General features: G+C 42.0%; 1 non-coding gene across 1 annotated transcript; it reads right to left on the reverse strand.

The window, feature by feature from the left end:
- Positions 1-21,296: 21,296 nt before the first annotated feature.
- LOC112768287 (small nucleolar RNA R71) lies at positions 21,297-21,404 on the reverse strand. Its single transcript, XR_003185722.1, has one exon. It is a non-coding gene; the product is annotated as a small nucleolar RNA R71 (small nucleolar RNA).
- Positions 21,405-22,310: the final 906 nt, after the last annotated feature.

Genomic DNA, 22,310 nt, shown 5'->3' on the forward strand with positions numbered 1-22,310 from the left:
GCCAAGCCCGAAGGGTCTGCCAAAAAGAAAGCTTCCTGGGTTTCTTTCAGGTCGGCCCAAGGGCATAAAGTTTTTGCCATGTATGATGAATCTTTTAAAGATTTTAAGAATTATTTCTTCCGAGTCCGTGCTGTTGAGGGGGCCTGCCCCTTTTTTCTTGATGAAAATGATGAGCCTTCCTTTCCTCTAGAATGGAAAAAGAATGTGAGAGTGTCTCGCTATACCTGGGAGATGCTTGACGAGGTTGAACGAGCTTTTGTAGTTGTTCTCGAAGATTTATGGGGGAAACCACCCCATCTTGATACAAAAAGGTTTTTGAGTGACCCGTCTTTGGTTCAAACTGTTTTAGGTACTGTCTGACTTGTTTACATACTTGCATTTTAGTTTTACTTCTTCTTTTATAACCCATTTCTGTGGTTGATTCTGTTTTTTTAGAGATGTCAAAGAACAACGATTCTATGCAGGCCTACAAAAAAGCGAAGAAGGCTGCTGCTGCTCAAAATATCTCGGCCAAGGCGGCGGGAGAGGGGTCTTCGCAAGTTCAGGTGAAGCCACCCATAGCGAGCTCTCCTGGGCCGAGGAAGGTGGTTCCCACTCCTCGGGTTCGCCTGGCCGAGCCTCCATAGTCTTCCGCTGCTACCTCTGGTGCTCCTCCCAACAAGAAACAAAAAACAATTGAGTCTTTCAACCTTGATGCCCCTGACTTTGACGCGGTCGAGTTCGTAGATCAGCAGATCGGTCCTTACGGTGTCCTTCCAATAGATGATGTATCACTCCTTCGTCATTTGGACTTTATAACTCGGAGTAGTGTAAAAATGGCACATATGGGAGCTGCCTTGTACCGAACGGCTCAGAATCTTCCTCTCCATGCCACCAAAGCCTTCATGGAGGAGGCCAAACAAGAATACGATCGGATGAAGGGCTTGAAAGAGGAGCTTGAGATGAAGGTGGCCAAACTGGAGAAGGATCTGGAGAGTGAGAAGGCAAGTTCTCTTGCTCTGGTGGCTTCTGTGCAGTTGGCTGAGGACACGGCATTGAGGCATAAGGACAGTTATATTACATCTTATCGGGAGGTGGTGCATCTAAGGGAGGAGCTGGAGTCTGCTCGAGTTGATTACTCCGAGCTCCAGGGGCATCTTGTTGGCAGTGTGAATGCTGCTTATGAGAATCTGAAGGACCAGGTCCGAATTATTGCTCCCGAGGCCGACCTGACTCTTTTTAGCTTGGACAATATTGTGAGGAATGGCAAAAATTGTTCCCGACGACCAAGATGACGATGATGTCGAACCTCCCTCTTCGCCTGCTGTTAAAGTGTCGACCTCTATAGTTCCTCCCGCTGGGATTGCTCGTCCAGAATTAGTTCCTGATTATCAAATTCTGAACAGGGACGATGGTACGGTGGATGCAGTGCCTCTCCAAACTCGCCCTCCTTCACCCCAGACTGATGCCACTGAGAAGGCTCCCAATCTTAACTAATCTTTCTTGGATGTTTGTGAAGATAGCCCGACTTGTGGGCTTTTAAAACTCTTTATTTCTGTAATTTGAATATTTTGCTGACTGTTGATACTCCTTCCGGTTGCTTGTTCAGCAACTTTTGATTTTTGAAAAAACAACAAGCAGCTTTCAAGCGTTTGGGCTCGACCCTGAAGCTTGTTTATAATATTGTATTTTATATCATGCTTGTTTGCACTTGTCTTGGCACTTTTCTGGGTTTTGAGGATGCTGAAACCTTACTGCTCGGCCTCTTTTAATTGCTTTTGTGCTTGTTGCTTGTAGCTTGGATCCCACTTGTATTTCGGTTTTCTGGCTCTTACTAGCAATCCATAACCGATTTCTTTTCGTTGGTCCTTTTTCCAGTTATTTTTGTAGTCCTCTTTTTTGGACCTTTGTCAGGTCTCTTTCAGGGACTACTCTATAACTTGTTGGTTGTAGGAGACTGTCTTCTTTGCGTCGTCCTTTTCCAAGTTACTTTTGTAATCATCTTTCTTGGACCTTTGTCAAGTCTCTTTCAGGGATTACTTTTATAACTTGTTTGTAGGAGGTCGACTTCTTCATGTCGTCCTCTTTTAAGTTATTTTTGTAATCCTCTTTCTTGGACCTTTGTCAGGTCTCTTTCAGGGATTACTTTTATAACTTGTTTGTAGGAGGTCGACTTCTTCATGTCGTCCTCTTCTAGGTTATTTTTGTAATCCTCTTTCTTGGACCTTTGTCAGGTCTCTTTCAGGGATTACTTTTATAACTTTTTTGTAGGAGGTCGACTTCTTCATGTCGTCCTCTTCTAAGTTATTTTTGTAATCCTCTTTCTTTGACCTTTGTCAGGTCTCTTTCAGGGATTACTTTTATAACTTATTTGTAGGAGGTCGACTTCTTCATGTCTTCCTCTTCTAAGTTATTTTTGTAATCCTCTTTCTTGGACCTTTGTCAGGTCTCTTTCAGGGATTACTTTTATAACTTGTTTTTGTAGGAGACCGACTTCGTTAGGTCGATCTCTTCTAAGTTATAGCAATTCCTCTTTTATAGGGTTGGCCAGACCTCTTTCCAGGGATTTGCTGATAACTTGGGTTGACTTGGTCCGACTTCTCTATGTCGGCCAGTCTTTAAGTTATTATTTAGCAATCCATAAGACCTCGTCAGGTTCTTTTTTCGGATCACTTTCGATAACTTCTTTCATTATTATGTGTTCATCTTTGCCGTTTTGTAGAAGGTGGTTTCTGTCTTTCTTTGGTCGACCTTTAGATGAATCGCATTTTCATTTTTATTGGCCTTTTATCGTGATCATGCAGTGAATCTGTTTTTCACTTTCTGCCGATTTGTTGCTTTATAATCGGACAATGAATGCTTCAGATTAATGCATCTTGAGAGTTTGTAGAATAACTAAAATATTTTTTATTCAAGAGAAAATGCAAGTATATACATGTTTGGAGTTTTTCATCCTTTTAAGTCGGATAATATCTGGATCTCAACTTGGTGCCTCATTAAAAAACCTTTTCAGGAAAAAGAGTGCATCCTATGATGAGATCTTTTACCTTCTCTAGCTATAGTACCTTCTTAGGTTGCAGGCGTGCCACGATCTGGGAAGCTCTCGTCCATCGAGTTCGGGCAGTCTATAGTAACCCTTCCCAAGTACTTCTATGACTCGGTAGGGTCCTTTCCAGTTTACTGCCAACTTTCCTTCTCCGGGTCGAGTTGCTCCAATATCATTTCGGATTAGGATGAGATCATTCTCCGCGAAACCTCTTTGCACTACCTTTTGATTATATCTTGAAGTCATTCGGCTTTAGTGCTTCTTCCCTGATCCGAGCTCTTTCTTGGATTTCCGGAAGTAGGTTGAGTTCTTCTCTTTGAAGTTGTGAGTTGGCTTCTTCATTGTAGTGGACTACTCTAGGCGACCCTTCCTCGATCTCTACTGGGATTATTGCCTCCACTCCGTATGCTAATCGGAACGGTGATTCCTTTGTGGTGGAATGTGGCGTGGTTCAATATGCCCATAGGACCTGTGGAAGTTCTTCAGCCCAAGCTCCCTTCACATCTTGCAGTCTCCGTTTCAACCCAGCCAATATGACTTTGTTGGCAGCTTCAGCTTGCACATTGGCTTGAGGATGTTCGACGGAGGTGAACTGGTGCTTTATGTTCAAGTCGGCTACTAATTTCCTGAAGCCTGCATCTGTGAATTGAGTGCCATTGTCTGTGGTGATGGAGTATGGAACCCCGAACCTTGTGACAATGTTCCTATATAGGAATTTCCGGCTTCTTTGAGCAGTGGCGTTGGCTAGGGGCTCCGCCTCAATCCACTTTGTGAAATAGTCTACTCCGACTATGAGGAATTTGACTTGTCCTGATCCCTGGGAAAAGGGTCCGAGAAGATCGAGTCCCCATTTTGCAAATGGCCAAGGTGAAGTTACGTTTATGAGTTCTTCTAGCGGGGCGATGTGAAAGTTGGCATGTTTCTGGCATGGGGGACATGTCTTTACAAATTCTGTAGCTTCTTTTTGTAGAGTTGGCCAATAAAATCCCGCCCAAAGTACCTTTTTGGTGAGAGCTTGTGCCCCAAGATGATTGCCACAAATACCGCTGTGTACTTCCTCTAAAACTTCCCTTGTGTTAGAGGTCGGCACACTTTTTAACAATGGTATTGAAATCCCTCTTTTGTATAGGGTGTTGTTTATGATGGTGTAGTACTGAGCCTCCCGTTTTAACCTCTTTGCTTCCTTCTCATTTGTGGGGAGTGTTTTTTTTTGAGGTAATTAATTATGGGGGTCATCCATCCTTGATCCTGACTTGTTATAGCTAGGACTTTTTCTGCTTCCGAGATTGACGGGTTCTGTAGCATTTCCTGGATGAGGCTTCTATTGTTGCCCCCTAGTTTGGTGCTGGCTAACTTTGAGAGTGCATCAGCTCGGGCATTTTGTTTGCGGGGTATGTGGCAGATCTTATATTCCCCGAGTTGTCCGAGCTGTTCTTTGGTTATATCCAAATACTTTTTCATGGTGGGATCTTTGGCTTGGTAACTCCCTGTTATCTGTGAGGTGACTACTTGTGAGTCACGAAAGATGTTGAGTTTTTGAGCTCCAACCTCCTTAGCCAGCTTCAAACCAGCTAGTAACGCTTTATATTCTGCCTGGTTGTTTGAGGCCGGGAACCCAAATTTGAGGAAAAGCTCAACTTCCTTGGTTGCTTTCTATTATCACACCTGCGCCGCTTCCAGTCTTATTTGAAGACCCGTCCACGTAGAGATTCCATTTTGTGGGGGTTTCCAGGGTATCTATGAATTCTGCAATGAAGTCGGCCAAGTATTGTGATTTGATGGCTGTCCGAGCTTCGTATTGGAGGTCGAACTCGGATAACTCGACTGCCCATTGTAAAATTCTGCCTGCTAGATCTGTTTTCTGCAGTATCCCCTTTATGGGCTGGTCGGTCTGAACCTTAATGGTGTGGGCCTGGAAGTATGGGCGAAGTCGTCGAGATGTCAGTATGAGAGTGTAGGCAAACTTTTCTATTTTCTGGTAATTCAGCTCGGATCCCTGCAGCGCTTTACTGATGAAATATACAGGTTGTTGCCATTTTTCATCCTCTCGAACCAGTGCTGAGGCTACTGCCTGACTTCCTACTGCAAGGTATAATACGAGTGGTTCTTCCTCTCATGGTCGAGTTAGGATAGGCGGTCGTCCCAGGAAGTTTTTGAAATCCTGGAAGGCTTGCTCGTATTCTGTTGTCCATTCGAACTTCTTTCCTTTCCTTAAAGTGGCATAGAAGGGGAGAGATCTTATTGCTGATCCTGCTAAGAATCTGGATAAGGCTGCCAATCTCCCGTTGAGTTGTTGTACCTCTCTGACACAAGTCGGGCTCTTCATGTTGAGTATAGCCTGGCATTTGTCTGGATTTGCTTCAATTCCTCTTTGTGTGAGCATGAAACCTAAGAATTTGCCCGCTTATACTGCAAAGGTGCACTTTGTGGGATTGAGTTGCATGTCATGCTTCCTTATAGTGTCGAACACTTGGGCCAGGTCAGACAATAATGTTTCTTTGCTTTGTGTCTTTATTAACATGTCGTCCATGTAGACTTCCATGATTTTTCCAATATGATCTAAAAAGACTTTGTTCATTAGCCTTTGATAGGTAGCTCCCGAATTCTTGAGGCCGAAAGGCATCACAATGTAGCAGTAATTTGCTTTTGGCATTAAAAACGAGGTCTTTTCTTGATCTGGTAGATACATGGGAATTTGGTTGTATCTAGAATATGCATCCATAAACGAGAGGTATCTATATCCGGAGGAAGCATCTACCAGGGCGTCGATACTTGGGAGTGGGTAAGGATCTTTTGGGCAGGCTTTGTTGAGGTCGGTGTAGTCGGTGCACATTCGCCACTTCCCATTTGATTTTTTCACCAAGACGACGTTAGCTAGCCATAGTGGGTACTTGACTTCTCTTATGAATCCTGCCTCCAGTAGTGCTTGTACCTGTTCTTCCACAGCTTGGGATCGTTCTGGCCCAAGTTTTCTTTGTCTCTGCTGTACCGGTCGAGATCCTGGATAGACTGCCAACTTGTGACTCATTAGTTATGCCTGGCATGTCTGCAGCTTTCCATGCGAAGAGATCGACATTATCTTGTAAGAACTGTACTAGTAATTCTTTTGCGTCTCCCTTCAGGATCGTGCCAATATTAGTTGTTTTGTCCAAGGTATCCCCGATCTGAACTTTCTCTATTTTTCCTACAGGTTATGGACGGAGTTCTTCATGTCTCTGAACTCCACCAAGCTCAATTGTATAGAACTCTTCTCCTCTACCTATGAGGTTTAGACTTTCGTTATAACAGTGACGTGCCATCTTTTGATCTGATTTTATCGTGGCTATCTCTTCTGTAGTTGGGAATTTTATACATAGATGTGGAGTCGAGACTATTGCACCGAGTTGATTTAGTGTTGTCCGACCTATTAGGGCATTGTAGGCTGAACTCACGTTGACCACAATGTAGTCTATCTTGAGTGTTCTGGATTGGTTCCCTTTTTCGAAGGTTGTATGTAGCGACACATATTCCAGTGGTTGTACTGGGGTATCTCCCAGTCCAAACAGGTTGTTCGGGTATGCTCTAAGCTCCTTTTCTTCTAAGCCGAGTTTGTCGAAGGCAGTTTTGAATAAGATGTCAGCAGAACTCCCTTGGTCTTTTAATGTGCGGTGGAGATTGGCGTTTGCTAGTATGATAGTGATGACCATGGGATCGTCGTGTCCTGAGATGATACCGGATGCGTCTTCTTTGGTGAACGTGATTGCAGGGATGTCGAGTGCTTCCTCCTTCCCTTCGACATGATATACTTCTTTGAGGTATCTTTTGCAGAATGATTTGGAGATTCCACCTCCTGCCAATCCTCTGTGTATCATATGGACATGTCTTTCTGGCGTACGAGGTGATCGATCAGCTCGTCCGACATCTTCATCTCTTCGTCTTTTTCTTTGTTCATCATCTCGGGTGGCTAGATACCGATTTAGTTTTCCTTCCCTTACTAACTTCTCTATGATATTTTTTAAGTTGAAGCACTCATTGGTGGAATGTCCTCGGACCCGATGATATTCACAGTATTCGTTCTGATTTTCTCCTCCTCTTTTGCCTTTGAGTGGTCGAGCCGAGGGTATCTTTTCTGTGTTACAGACTTCTTTGTAAATATCCACAAGGGACACCCGAAGAGGGGTGTAATTATGATACTTTTTTATTTTTTCGCCTGTTCGATCTTCCTTCTTCTTGGATTCTTTATCTTTATCTCGGTAGGTAAAATCGGATTTCGAGGCTTCTCCAAGTCGGGAATTTTCTTCCATGTTGATGTACTTCTCTGTCCGCTCTTGTACCTCATCCAAGGATGTGGGATATTTCTTTGATATAGATTGGCTGAAAGGTCCTTCTCGTAGGCCGTTGATGAGGCCCATGACGGCAGCCTCTGTTGGTAAGCTTTGTATGTCGAGGCACGTTTTGTTGAATCTTTCCATGTAGTTGCGAAGATTTTTCCGATCTCCTTGCTTGATACCTAGTAGACTGGGGGTGTGCTTAGCCTTGTCTTTTTGGATGGAAAATCTGGCCAGGAATTTTTTGGCCAGGTCGTCAAAGTTGGAGATGGACATTGGAGGTAGGTTGTCGAACCATCTAATTACTGTCTTCGTGAGAGTCGTTGGAAAAGCTTTGCAGCGAACGGCGTCCGAGGCGTCAGTGAGGTACATTCTGCTTCTGAAGTTGCTGAGGTAATGGTTGGGATCTGTAGTGCCATCATACAAAGTCATATTCGGAAGTTTGAAGTCTTTAGGGATTTTAGTCTTCATGATTTCCTTAGTGAATGGATCTTGATCTTTGCGAGAGTTGTCTTCAGGGGTGGTCCGGGTAGTCTTTGCTTTGAGATCGGCTTCAAGTTGTAGAAGTTTATCCTCTAATTCTCGACATCGCCTTACCTCTCTTTGTAGACCCTTACCGACTTCTTGCTGGTACTAGCTTTCCTTTTCGAGTTGCTTCAGGCGATCTTGAAGTGCTTCTATTACTCGCGGATGTGATGAGTTTTTGTCTCCGTTAGATTCGGGAGTGTCCTTTGGTGTAGCACCCGTGTTTTTGTGCGGCGTTCTGTCCTCTAAATCTGAGTCGTGGTCGTTATCCTGTTTGTCCGCCATGGTGAAGGGATGACTTCCAGGTTCCCCGGCAACGGCGCCAATGTTCCGAGGGTTACCTGAAACTGTAGGTCGATCTCGGATGAGATCTTCTGTACTGGTCGGAGATGACGTATCCGGCTGGCTGGTGGCGGCCGGAGCTGTTGTGTCCGACTTGTTGGACTGACTGCACTTCTGATCCTTGGTCACCGGAGGGTGGGGGTACCTGCAAGAGACTCTGATGCTTAAGTTAGCACGGGTATTAAGCAGGTTTTTAGTAGAATCAGAGTATGAGTTATACCTGGGTGCTCCAGTGTATTTATAGTAGTGTGGGCTGACCTTTCTAATAAGATAAGTTAGTTATCTTATCTTATCTTATCTTATTTGAGTGAAGTCAGCTTATCTTCAAGGGAACCGCCTTTATCTCTATAGGCTTGGATTGCCTTTGGATTTAGGTCGTGTTCCTCTATTTGGGCCCTTTATTGGGCTTTCCTGTCGATTTGGCCGACCTCTTTGAGAAGTGGTCGGGTAGTCTGACCTGAAGAGGTCGGTTGCTTTGTCGCCAATCATCCCAGGTCAGATAGCTCGACCCAGGGTATGAACAATGAGCTTAGAGCCGCCATGGAAAAATGAGATGAGAGCAACCAGGCTCAATTCGAGGCCTTGAATACTCAATTGGCCAACCTCACCAACATGCTTTCAAAGATGAACATGTTAAGCCAACCACCAACCCCCAATAACAACACCATCCAACCCTCAAGTTCCTCTAACCTTCCATCCCAACCCCAACCAAACCCAAGAGGCGGTCTCAACGCCATCACTCTACTGTCGGGGACTACATTAGAAGAGATACCTCCAAGGTTCATGGGAGAAATTCATGAGGAAGAGGTAGTTGTTGAAGCTCCACATGAAGAAGAGGTGGTAGACAAAAGGCATGAGGAAGAGAGAGTTAACCTCAAGGAACCCAAGAGGAAAGCCATAGTGGATGAGTCCATTCCTATCCCATTTCCTTCCATGGTGAAGAAGGCAAAGAAAACCCCGGAATTTGATTTGAACATGCTTCAAGTGTTCAAAAAGGTTGAGGTAATCATACCACTCCTTGATGCTATTCAATAAATTCCAAAGTATGCAAAATTTTTGAAAGACCTGTGTACACACAAGGATAGGATAGGAGAATTGAAGACATTATCCTTGAGTAGTTCAATTTCTTCCTTGATGGAACCTATTCCAAAAAAATATGGTGACCCTGGGCCGTGCTTAGTGTCTTGTTGTATTGGTGGACACACTTTTCATGATTGTATGTGTGACTTGGGAGCTTGTGTAAGCATCATGCCACTTTCTATCTATGTGAGGTTGAATTTAGCTCCATTGAAGAAGTCGGCAGCAAGGTTTGCCTTAGCCGATAAAAGTGTGATCACGGTGATGGGGATAGCGGAAGATGTACTCGTGGCAATTAAGGATTTGGTTTTTCCAGCTGACTTTTACATCCTTGAAATGCCTCCAGCAGAAAATAGAAGCTCATCCTCCGTTCTACTTGGTAGACCCTTCCTCAAAACCTCCAAATTCAAGTTAGATGCCTTCACCGGTATATATTCCTTTGGGGTTGGAGGCAAGATTATCAAGTTCAATTTAGAGGAAGCCATGAAACATCCTCCTGAAGAATATTTCGTGCTCCGATGTGATGTGATTGATGAAGTGGTAGCGGAAGTGCAAGAAGAAGACCATGACAAGTTGTGCTACCCCATTGTTGAGGAGACAGATGACCAAGAGGATGAACATGAGGAAGTTGTCAAGAATGAATCCCATGAGCTTGATGAAAAGGAACCTCATCTTGAGACAAAAAGTGAACTGAAGCCCCTTCCATCTCATTTGAAGTATGCTTTCTTAGAGGATAACCAAAGGTTTTCGGTCATTATTGCTAGTGAGCTCTCAAGTGAAGAAGAGGGAAAGCTCCTAGATGTTCTAAGAAAGTACAAGAAAGCAATAGGATGGAGCCTAGTGGATATTGTGGGAATTGACCCCCGCAAGTGCATGCATAGGATATTTCTCCAAGATGGAGCTAAGCCGGTTAGGCAACCGCAAAGGAGGCTCAACCCAACCATCCTCGATGTAGTGAAGAAAGAGGTCATCCGATTACTGGATGCAGATATCATATACCCAATCTCCGACAGTGAGTGGGTGAGCCCGGTTCAGGTTGTCCCCAAGAAGTCGGGCATCACAACGGTCAAGAAGGACGACGGTGAAATGGTCACTAAAATAGTACAAAATACGTGGCGATTATGTATTGACTACAGAAGATGAACGCTGCCACACGGAAGGACCATTACCCCTTACCCTTCATCGATCATATGCTAGACCGCTTGGCAGGTAAATCTCACTACTGCTTTCTTGATAGATTTACTAGCTACTTACAGATACATATTGCTCCTGAAGATCAGGAGAAGACCATGTTTACTTGTCCGTTTGGCACCTTTGCCTATAAAAGGATGCCATTTGGACTATGTAACGCACCCGCTACTTTTCAGCGGTGCATGACGAGTGTCTTCTCCGATCTAATGGAGAATTGCTTGGAAGTCTTTATGAACGACTTTAGCATTTTGGCCAAGGTCCTAGCTAGATGTGTTGACACTAACCTTGTCTTAAATTTTGAAAAATGTCACTTTATGGTACAACAAGGTATAGTGTTAGGACATGTAGTATCTCATGAAGGCATTTCTGTAGACACGGCCAAGGTCGATGTTATCACCACTTTGCCTCACCCCTCATCCGTGAGGGAGGTCCGCTCATTTTTGGGACATGCAGGATTTTATAGGCGCTTTATCAAGGACTTCAGCAAGATTGCTTTGCCATTGTCGTGCCTACTCCAAAAAGATGTGGATTTTGAGTTTGGTGGTGAATGTGTAAAAGCTTTTGAAGAGCTAAGGAGAGTTCTTACCACGGCACCAATTGTGTGAGGCCCCAACTGGACGTTGCCTTTTGAGATAATATGCGATGCGTCAAACCATGCTGTGGGTGCCGCGCTTGCACAGCGCGATGGTAAACTCCCTTATGTCATTGCTTACTCTTCTAAGATACTAGATGCGGCACAATCCAACTATACCACTACTGAAAAAGAACTCCTTGCTATTGTTCATGCTTTAGATAAATTCAGATCTTATTTGCTAGGTTCAAAGATAGTGGTATACACGGATCATGCAGCTTTAAAGTACTTATTAACAAAGAATGAGTCAAAGCTTAGACTCATACGTTGGATCTTGCTTTTGCAAGAATTTGACATTGAGATTAGGGTCCGGAGTGGATCTCAAAACCTGGTTGCAGATCATTTAAGCCGCATTGAGAATTTAAAAATTGATCTATTTCCGATCAATGACTCATTCCCATTAGATAGTTTGCATGCTGTGTCGGATAGCTTTCCTTGGTTACTTTTTTGGTAAGTGCTTACGCTCCAAGATGGTTGCCACAAATTCCACTGTGTATTTCTTCTAGAACTTCCCTTGTATTGGAAGTTAGCATACATTTAAACAATGGTATTGAAATCCCTCTTTTGTATAGAGTATTATTTATGATAGTGTAGTATTGTGCCTCCCGTTTTAATCTCTTTCCCTCCTTTTCATCTGTAGGGAGTGTTTCGGTTTTGAGGTAGTTAATTATGGGGGCCATCCATCCTTGATCCTGACCTGTTATGGCTAGGATTTTTTCTTCTTTCGATATTGACGGAAAATTTAGCATTTCTTGGATGAGGCTTCTATTGTTGCCCACTGGTTTGGTGCTGGCTAGTTTTGAGAGTGCGTCAGCTCGGGCGTTCTGTTCTCGGGGTATGTAACGGACTTCATATTCTCCTAGTTGTCCGAGCTGTTCCCTGGTTTTGTCCAAATATTTTTTCATGGTGGGATCTTTGGCTTGGTAGCTCCCTGCTATTTGTGAAGTGACTACTTGTGAGTCGCTGAAGATGATAAGCTTTTGAGCTCTAACCTCCCTTGCCAGCTTCAAACCAACTAGTAGTGCCTCATATTCTGCTTGGTTGTTTGAGGCAGGAAACCCGAATTTGAGGAAGAGTTTGATTTGGGTTCCTTGGTCGCTTTCAATTATCACACCTGTGCCACTTCCAGTTTTATTTGAGGAACCGTCCACGTAGAGACTCCATTCTGTGGGGGGTTTCGGGGTGTCCGTAAATTCTGCGATGAAGTATGCTAGGTATTGTGACTTGATGGCTGTCCGAGCTTCGTATTGAAGATCGAATTCGGACAACTCGACTGCCCATTGTAAAATTCTGCCTGCTAGGTCTATTTTCTGCAAAATCCCTTTTATAGGCTGGTTAGTCCGAACCCTATTGGAAGTATTGACGAAGTCGTCGAGATGTTAGTATAAGGGCGTATGAAAATTTTTCTATTTTTTGGTAGTTCGGCTCGGATCCTTGTAATGCTTTACTGATGAAGTATATGGGTAGTTGCCCACTGTCGTCTTCTCGAACTAGTGCTGAGGCTACTGCCTGACTTCCTACTGCGAGGTACAATATGAGTGGTTCTCCTTCCCGTGGCCGTGTTACGATAGGTGGTTGTCCCAGGAATTTTTTGAAATCTTGGAAGGTTTGCTCGCACTCTGTTGTCCATTCGAACTTCTTTCCCTTCCTTAGAGTAGCGTAAAAGGGGAGAGATCTTATTGCCGATCCGGCTAGAAATCTGGACAAGGCTGCCAACCTCCCGTTGAGTTGTTGTACCTCTTTGACACAAGTCGGGCTATTCATGTCGAGTATGGCCCAGCATTTATCCGGATTTGCCTCTATTCCTCTTTGTGTGAGCATAAAACCCAAGAATTTGACAGCTTCTACTGCGAAAGTGCATTTTGCAGGATTGAGTCGCATGTTATACCTTCTTATAGTGTCGAACACTTGGGTCAGGTCGAATAATAGCGTTTCCTCACTTTGTGTCTTTATTAACATGTCGTCCACATAGACTTCCATGATTTTTCTGATGTGATCGGTAAAGATCTTATTCATTAATCTCTGATAAGTAGCTCCCGCATTTTGAAGACCACAAGGCATGACGATGTAGCATTAGTTTGCTTTTGGGGTTAAGAATGAAGTTTTTTCTTGGTCGGGTGGATACATTGGGATTTGGTTGTATCCCGAATATGCGTCCATAAACGAGAGGTATTTGTATCCGGAGGAGGCATCTACCAGGGCGTCGATACTTGGGAGTGGATAAGGATCTTTTGGGCAAGCTTTGTTGAGATCAGTGTAGTCGGTGCATATTCACCACTTCCCATTTGATTTTTTCACTAAGACGACGTTAGCTAGCCATAATGGATACTTGACTTTTCTTATGAATCCTGCTTCTAGTAGAGCTTGTACCTGTTCTTCCACAGCTTGGGATCGTTCTGGCCCGAGCTTTCTTCGCCTTTGTTGTATTGGCCGAGATCCTGGGTAGACCGCCAACTTGTGGCACATTAATTTGGGGTCTATGCCCGGCATGTCTACAGCTTTGCATGCAAAGAGGTCGATATTATCTCGTAAGAACTGTACGATTGATTCTTTATGTCTCCGTTTAAGTTTGTACCAATATTGGTTGTTTTGTCCGGGATATCTCTAATCTGGACTTTCTTTATTTCACCTTCAAGTTGTAGGCGGAGTTCTTCCCGCCTCTGATCTCCACCAAGTTCGATTGTGTAGAATTTTTTTCCTCTGCCTCTGAGGTTTAGACTTTCGTTATAACAGCGGCGCGCCATCTTCTGATCTACTTTTATTGTAGCTATCCCTTCTGCAATTGGAAATTTCATGCACAGATGTGGAGTCGAGACTATTGCGCCGATCTGATTCAATGTTGTCCGACCTATTAGGGTATTGTAGGCTGAGCTCACGTCGACCACGATGTAGTCAATCTTGAGTGTTTTTTATTGGTTCCCTTTCCCAAAGGTTGTGTGTAGTGATATGTATCCAAATGGTTGAACTCGGGTGTCTCCCAATCCGAATACACTATTCGGATACGCTCTAAGTTCTCTTTCTTCCAGGCCGAGCTTGTTGAAGGCAGTTTTGAACAAGATATCAGCGGAGCTCCCTTGGTCTATCAGGGTGCAGTGGAGATTTGCGTTCGCTAGTATAATTGTGATGACCATGGGATCGTCGTGTCCTAAGATGATACCGGATGCGTCTTCTTTGGTGAAAGTAATTGTAGGGGTGTCGGGTGTTTCTTGTTTCCCCTCGACATGATATACTTCATATGGACGTGTCTTTCTGGTGTACGAGGTGATCGCTCTGTTTGTCCGACATCTTCGTCCCTTCTTCTTTTTCTTTGCTCATCGTCCCGGGTGGCCAGATACCGATCTAGTTTTCCCTCTCTTACTAGTTTTTCTATGATATTTTTTAAGTCAAAACATTCATTGGTAGAATGCCCACATATTCGATGGTATTCACAATATTCGGTCCGATTTCCTCCTCCTTTTTTGCCTTTGAGAGGTGTCGAGCTGGGAGTATTTTTTCAGTGTGGCAGACTTCTCTGTAGACGTCCACAAAGGACACCTGAAGAGGGGTGTAATTGTGGTATTTTTTTTATTTTTTTCCCATGTCGATCTTCCTTCTCTTTGGACTCTTTATCCTTGTCCCGGGAGGGATAGGTGAATCCAGCTTTTGAGGTCTCTCCTAGTCGAGAATTTTCCTCCATGTTGATGTATTTCTCCACTCGTTCTTGCACTTCGTTCAGAGATGTGGGGTAATTTTTTGATATATATTGGCTAAAAGGTCCCTCTAGCAGGCCATTGATAAGGCCCATGATGGCGGCCTCTGTTGGTAGGCTTTGTATGTCTAGGCATGTTTTGTTGAATCTTTCCATGTAGTTGCGAAGACTTTCCCGGTCTCCTTGCTTGATTCCTAGTAGACTTGGGGCGTGCTTAGCCTTATATTTTTGGATGGAGAATCTAGCCAGAAACTTCTTGGCTAAGTCGTCGAAGCTTGACATGGACCTAGGTGGTAGATTGTCGAACCATCTAATTGCTATCTTTGTTAGAGTAGTTGGGAAGGCTTTGCAGCGAACTGCATTTGAGGCGTCGGTGAGGTACATTCTACTTCTTAAATTACTGAGATGATGACCGGGGTCTGTAGTGCCATCGTACAAAGTCATGTCCGAAAGCTTAAAGTCTTTCGGGATTTTTGTCTTCATAATCTCCTTGGTAAATGGATCTTGGTCCTTGCGGGAGCTATCCTCATGGGAGGATCGATTAGCATTGGCCTTGAGATCGGCTTCTATTTTTAGGAGTTTGTCCTCCAATTCCCGGCGTCGTCTTATTTCCCTTTGTAAGTTTTTCTCAGCTTCTCGTTGATGTAGGGCTTCTTGTTCAAGTTGTTTTAAACGTTCTTGAAGTCCCTCCATTGCTCCGGCATTTGGAGAATTCTTCTCATTATTAAGTTGAGGAGTATCCTTTAGCGCAGTGTCCACATTTTTGTGCGGTGTTCTAGCCTCTAGATCTGAATCATGGTCGTTGTCCTGTTCATCCGCCATGGTGATGGGATGACTTTCGGGTCCCCGACAACGGCGCCAATGTTCCGGGGGTTACCTGAAACTGTAGGTCAATCTCGGACGAGATATTCCGTACTGGTCGGAGATGGCGTGTCCGGCTAGTGGGTGGCGGCCGGAGCTGTTGTGTCCGACTTGTTGGACTGGCTGTGCTGCTGATCCTTGGTCACTAGAGGGTGGTGGTACCTACAATGGACTCCGATACTTAAGTTAGCAAGGGTATTAAGCAGGTTTTTAGTAGAATTAAATTATGAGTTATAACTTGGTGCTCCAGTGTATTTATAGAGGTGTGATAGTGACCTTTTTAGATAAGATAAGTTAGTTATCTTATCTTATCTTATCTTATCTCTGGGTGAGGTCAGCTTATCTTCAAGGGAACCGCCCTTATCTCTATAGGCTTGGGTTGCCTTTGGATTTGGGTCATATTCCTCGAGTTGGGCCCTTTTTTGGGATTTCATGTCGACTTGGCCGAGCTCTTTGAGAAGAGGTCGGTTTGTCCTGACCTAAAGAGGTCGGTCGTCTTGTTGGTTGAACATCCCGGGTCGGACAGCTCGACCTAGAGTATGAATAGTAGGTGATTAGGACTTTTGGATTGAGATTAGTTACTCTTATTAGACTTTCTCTGAGTATGAGGATAATATGATACCTTCCTCCATCATCGGGGATAACGTAATAAGATAAATTCTTGTTAAGTATTGTTATGATTGATGACTAGGATAGAAAGCCTATGATCTCAAATCTTGCCATGAATGTCTCACTTTATTAATTGCTTTCTTTAATTGCTCTCTTAACTCTTCTTGTCATTTATTTTATTGCCCCTTCTATCAACCAAACCCCATTTGTTCCTCATAGCCAATAATTGAGCACTTCATTGCAATTCCTTGTGAGACGACCTGGAGTCTAAATACTTCGGTTAATTTTAATTGGGGTTTGTACTTGTGACAACCAATTTTTTATTGGGAGGATTATTTGTTGGTGTAGAACTATACTTGCAATGAGAATTCATTCATTTGAGGAAATTCTATACCATCGAGCAAATTCTCTTTATCACAGGGTCCTGTGTGTATGCACACTTCGCTGAATTGACTCATGTGCGTACGCACAGGTGCTTGTGCGCACGCACACATGAAAATTTCTTCTTGTGCATATGCACACTTTTCTATGTGTGCTTTTCCTTGTTTTCTTCATGTTTTTTCCCTTGTACATGCTTCCTTCCACCTTTGCCTAGCCAATCTTGCCAAAATGACCCAAAATCACTCACAAAACATATCGCGGCATCGAATGGAATGAAAAGTGGAATTAAAATTGCTAATTTAAGCACAAAATCACATGTTTTCACATTTAGGATCAAATTAGGGATCAAACACAAAAGTATGCTATTTTGGTGTTTAAGTGTAGGTTTATGTGATGAAATCCATTCAAATTAAGTTAAAATATATCAGAAAATATGAACTCATCAATTCCTCCACACTTGAACAATAGCATGTTCTCATGCTAAACCAAACAAGGATAATAATCAAAGGGGTAACTGATGAGCGGATAATTTATACGCTTTTTGGCATTGTTTTTAGTATGTTTTTAGTAGAATCTGGTTACTTTTAGGGATGTTTTTAATAGATTTTGTGTTAAATTCACATTTCTGGACTTTACTATGAGTTTGTGTATTTTTCTGTGATTTCAGGTATTTTCTGGCTGAAATTGAGGGACTTGAGCAGAAATCAGATTCAGAGGTTGAAAAAGGACTGCTGATGCTGTTGGATTCTGACCTCCCTGCACTCAAAGTGGATTTTCTGGAGCTACAGAACTCGAAATGGCGCGCTTCCAATTGCGTTGGAAAGTAGACATCCAGGGCTTTCCGGCAATATATAATAGTCCATACTTTGGCCAAGAATTGACGACGTAAACTGGCGTTCAACGCCAGCCTTCTGCCCAAATCTGGCGTCTAACGCCAGAAAAGGATCCAAAACCAGAGTTGAACGACCAAACTGGCACAGAAACTGGCGTTCAACTCCACAAATGGCCTCTGCACGTGTAACACTCAAGTCCAAGCCCAAGCACACACCAAGTGGGCCCCGGAAGTGGATTTGTACATCAATTACTTACTCATGTAAACCCTAGTAGCTAGTTTATTATAAATAGGACCTCTTACTATTGTATTAGGCATCTTTGGATGCCTGGTTCTTAGATCATAGGGGGCTGGCCATCTCGGCCATGCCTGGACCTTCACTTATGTATTTTTAAACGGTAGAGTTTCTACACTCCATAGATTAAGGTGTGGAGCTCTGCTGTTCCTCAAAGATTAATGCAAAGTACTACTGTTTTCCATTCAATTCATCTTATTTCGCTTCTAAGATATCCATTCGCACCCAAGAACGTGATGAAGGTGATGATTATGTGACGCTCATCATCCTTCTCCCTTATGAACGCGTGCCTGACGAACACTTTTGTTCTACATGAATTAAGCTAGAATGAATATCTCTTAGATCTCCTAATCAGAATCTTCGTGGCGTACGCTAGAATGATGGCGGCATTCAAGAGAATCCGGAAAGTCTAAACCTTGTCTGTGGTATTCCGAGTAGGATTCAATGATTGAATGACTGTGACGAGCTTCAAACTCGCGATTGTTGGGTGTTAGTGACAGACGCAAAAGGAGGGTGAATCCTATTCCAGCATGATCGAGAACCGACAGATGAATAGCCGTGCCGTGACAGGGTGCGTGAGCATATTATTCACTGAGAGGAGGGGATGTAGCCACTGACAACGGTGATGCCCTTGCATAAAGCCAGCCATGGAAAGGAGTAAGACTGATTGGATGAAGATAGCAGGAAAGCAGAGGTTCAGAGGAACGAAAAGCATCTCCACTCGCTTATCTGAAATTCCTACCAATGAATCTACATAAGTATTCTATCCCCTTTTTTTGTTTATTTTAATCTAATCAAGTATCATGTTTAATCCGCCTGACTGAGATTTACAAGGTGACCATAGCTTGCTTCATACCAACAATCTCTGTGGATTCGACCCTTACTCACGTAAGGTTTATTACTTGGACGACCCAGTACACTTGCTGGTCAGTTGAACGGAGTTGTGAATTCAAATAGAGCCAATTATTAAATTTCACACAAGTACAAAGAGACTGGTTCACAATTTCGTCCACCAAGTTTTTGGCGCCGTTGCCGGGGATTGTTTGAGTTTGGACAACTGACGGTTCATCTTGTTGCTCAGATTAGGTAATTTTCTTTTTATTTTATTTTCAAAAAAAAAATTTTCAAAAATCTTTCAAAAATTTCTCATCTATTTTCGAAAAAAAATAAAAATGTTTTCAAAAATAAATTATTCTATGGCTTCAAAATTTTTAAGAATGAATTCTAGTGTTTCATGAAATATGTTGAATCATATCTGGCTGTAAAGCCATACCCAAACTACTTTGGGATTGGTATTCAACTAATCACTCCAGCCCATGTAATTATATGTTGCATCCTGGCTGGCTGTAGAGCCATGTCTCAATCCTTATACTCAAGAGAAGAGCTTCTTTGTCTTTCTTAGCCAATTGGCTGTTGAATGCAAGGAATGTCAGGCGTGTCATGTCTGAGTTACATACTAAAGCTTGGCTGGCTATTAAGCCATGCCTGACCCTTTGATTGGAGCTTTAGAGCATAAGATTCCTGGAATTCATATTAAAAATTTTGAATCCTTATTTTTCTTTTTTTTTTAAATAATTTTCGAAAAATATAAGTTAAAAATCTAAAAAAATCATAAAATCATAAAAATAAAAAATATTCTTGTTTCTTGTTTGAGTCTTGAGTCACATTATAAGTTTGGTGTCACTTGCATATGCATCTTGCAATTTTCGAAAATTTCATGCATTCATAGTGTTCTTCATGATCTTCAAGTTGTTCTTGGTAAGTCTTCTTGTTTGATCTTGATGATTTTTTGTTTTGTGTCTTTTCATGTTTATCATATGCATTCTTGAATTCTTAGTGCGTAAGCATTAAAGAATTCTAAGTTTGGTGTCTTGCATGTTTTCTTTGCATTAAAGATTTTTCAAAATTATGTTCTTGATGTTCATCATGACATTCAAAGTGTTCTTGGTGTTCATCTTGACATTCATAGCATTATTGCATGCATTCATTGTTTTGATCTAAAAATTTCATGCATTGCATAATTTTCATGTTTTTCTCTTGCATCATAAAAATTCAAAAATCAAAAAAATATCTTTCCCTTTTTCTCTCATCAAATTCGAAAATTGAGTTGACTTTTTCAAAAATTTTTAAAATCAAGTTGTTTCTTATGAGTCAAATCAAATTTTCAAATTTGAAAATCTTATCTTTTTCAAAATCTTTTTCAAAAATCAAATCTTTTTTAAAATTCTTAGTTATTTTCGAAAATTCCAAAAATATTTTTCAAAAATCTTTTTCTCATTTTAAATCATAATTTTCGAAAATAACTTAAACAATTAATGTTTTGGTTCAAAAATTTGAAGTTTGTTACTTGCTTGTTAAGAAAAATTCAAACTTTAAGTTCTAGAATCATATCTTGTGATTTCTTGTGAATCAAGTCATTAATTGTGATTTTAAAAATCAAATCTTTTTCAAAACTAATTTCAACCATATCTTTTCAAAAATATCTTCTTATCTTATCTTTTTCAAAAATATCTTTTCAAAATATCTTTTCTAACTTCCTAACTTCTTATCTTTTCAAAATTTGTTTCAACTAACTAACTAACTTTTTGTTTGTTTCTTAACTTTTTCAAAACTACCTAACTAACTCTCTCTCTCTCATTTTTTCGAAAATATCTCTCCCCTTTTTCAAAATTTCTTTTTAATTTATTAATTATTTTAATTTATAAAAAAAAAATTCGAAAAAATACTAAACTTTTTCAAAAACTATTTTCAAAAATCACTAACTCCTTTTCAAAAATAAAATTCGAAAATTCCCTCCTTCTCTCCCATTTCATTCTGTTTATTCATTCATATCCTAACATCTCATCTCACATTCCAATCCTCACAGTTGTGTTTCTTCCTTTACATCACATCCTTTATCTTCCCCTCTTCTTCTACTTACAAAGGGATCCCTATACTGTGGTATAAAGGATCTCTATTATTATTATTATCATTTTTCTGTCCATTCTTCCTTGTATTATGAGCAGGAGCAAGGATAAGAACATTCTTGTGGAAGCAGATCCAGAACCTGAAAGGACTCTGAAGAGAAAATTAAAGAGAAGCTAAAATACAACAATCTAGAGAAAACCTTTCAGAAATTTTTGAACAGGCAGAGGAGATGGCAGGCGAAAATAATAATAATGAAAGGAGGATGCTTGGTGACTTTACTGCACCTAATTCCAATTTACATGGAAGAAGCATCTCCATTCCTGCCATTGGAGCAAACAACTTTGAGCTGAAACCTCAGTTAGTTTCTCTGATGCAGCAGAACTGCAAGTTTCATGGACTTCCATCTGAAGATCCTTTTCAGTTCTTAACTGAATTCTTGCAGATATGTGATACTGTTAAGACTAATGGAATAGATCCTGATGTCTACAGGCTCATGCTTTTCCCTTTTGCTGTAAGAGACAGAGCTAGATTATGGTTGGATTCTCAACCTAAAGACAGCCTGAACTCTTGGGATAAGCTGGTCACGGCTTTCTTAGCCAAGTACTTTCCTCCTCAAAAGCTGAGCAAGCTTAGAGCTGATGTTCAAACCTTCAGACAGAAAGAAGGTGAATCTCTCTATGAAGCTTGGGAAAGATACAAACAGTTGACCAAAAAGTGTCCTTCTGACATGCTTTCAGAATGGACCATCCTGGATATATTCTATGATGGTTTATCTGAGCTATCAAAGATGTCACTAGACACTTCTGCAGGTGGATCCATTCACCTAAAGAAAACGCCTGCAGAAGCTCAAGAACTCATTGACATGGTTGCTAATAACCAGTTCATGTACACTTCTGAAAGGAATCCTGTGAGTAATGGGATGCCTATGAAGAAGGGAGTTCTTGAGGTTGATACTCTGAATGCCATATTGGCTCAGAATAAAATATTGACTCAGCAAGTCAATATGATTTCTCAGAGTCTGCATGGAATGCAAGCTGCATCCGACAGTACTCAAGAGGCATCTTCTGAAGAAGAAGCCTATGATCCTGAGAACCCTGCAATAGCAGAGGTAAATTATTTAGGTGAACCTTATGGAAACACCTATAACTCAACATGGAAAAATCATCCAAATTTCTCATGGAAGGATCAAAAGCCCCAACAAGGCTTTAATAATGGTGGAAGAAACAGGTTTAGCAATAGCAAGCCTTTTCCATCATCAACTCAGCAACAGACAGAGAACTCTGAACAAAATGCTTCTAATTTAGCAAATCTAGTCTCTGATCTATCTAAGGCCACTGTAAGTTTCATGAATGAAACAAGGTCTTCCATTAGAAATCTGGAAGCACAAGTGGGCCAGCTGAGTAAAAGGATCACTGAAATCCCTCCTAGTACTCTCCCAAGCAATACAGAAGAGAACCCAAAAGGAGAGTGCAAGGCCATTGACATAAGCGCCATGGCCGAACCTGTGAGGAGAGGAGAGGACGTGAATCCCAAGGAGGAAGACCTCCTGGGACGTCCAGTGATCAATAAGGAGCTTCCCTCTGGGGAATCAAAGGACTCTGAGGCTCATCTAGAGACCATAGAGATCCCATTGAACCTC

Source organism: Arachis hypogaea, chromosome 17 (assembly GCF_003086295.3).
Source record: "Arachis hypogaea cultivar Tifrunner chromosome 17, arahy.Tifrunner.gnm2.J5K5, whole genome shotgun sequence".
NCBI lineage: Eukaryota > Viridiplantae > Streptophyta > Magnoliopsida > Fabales > Fabaceae > Arachis > Arachis hypogaea.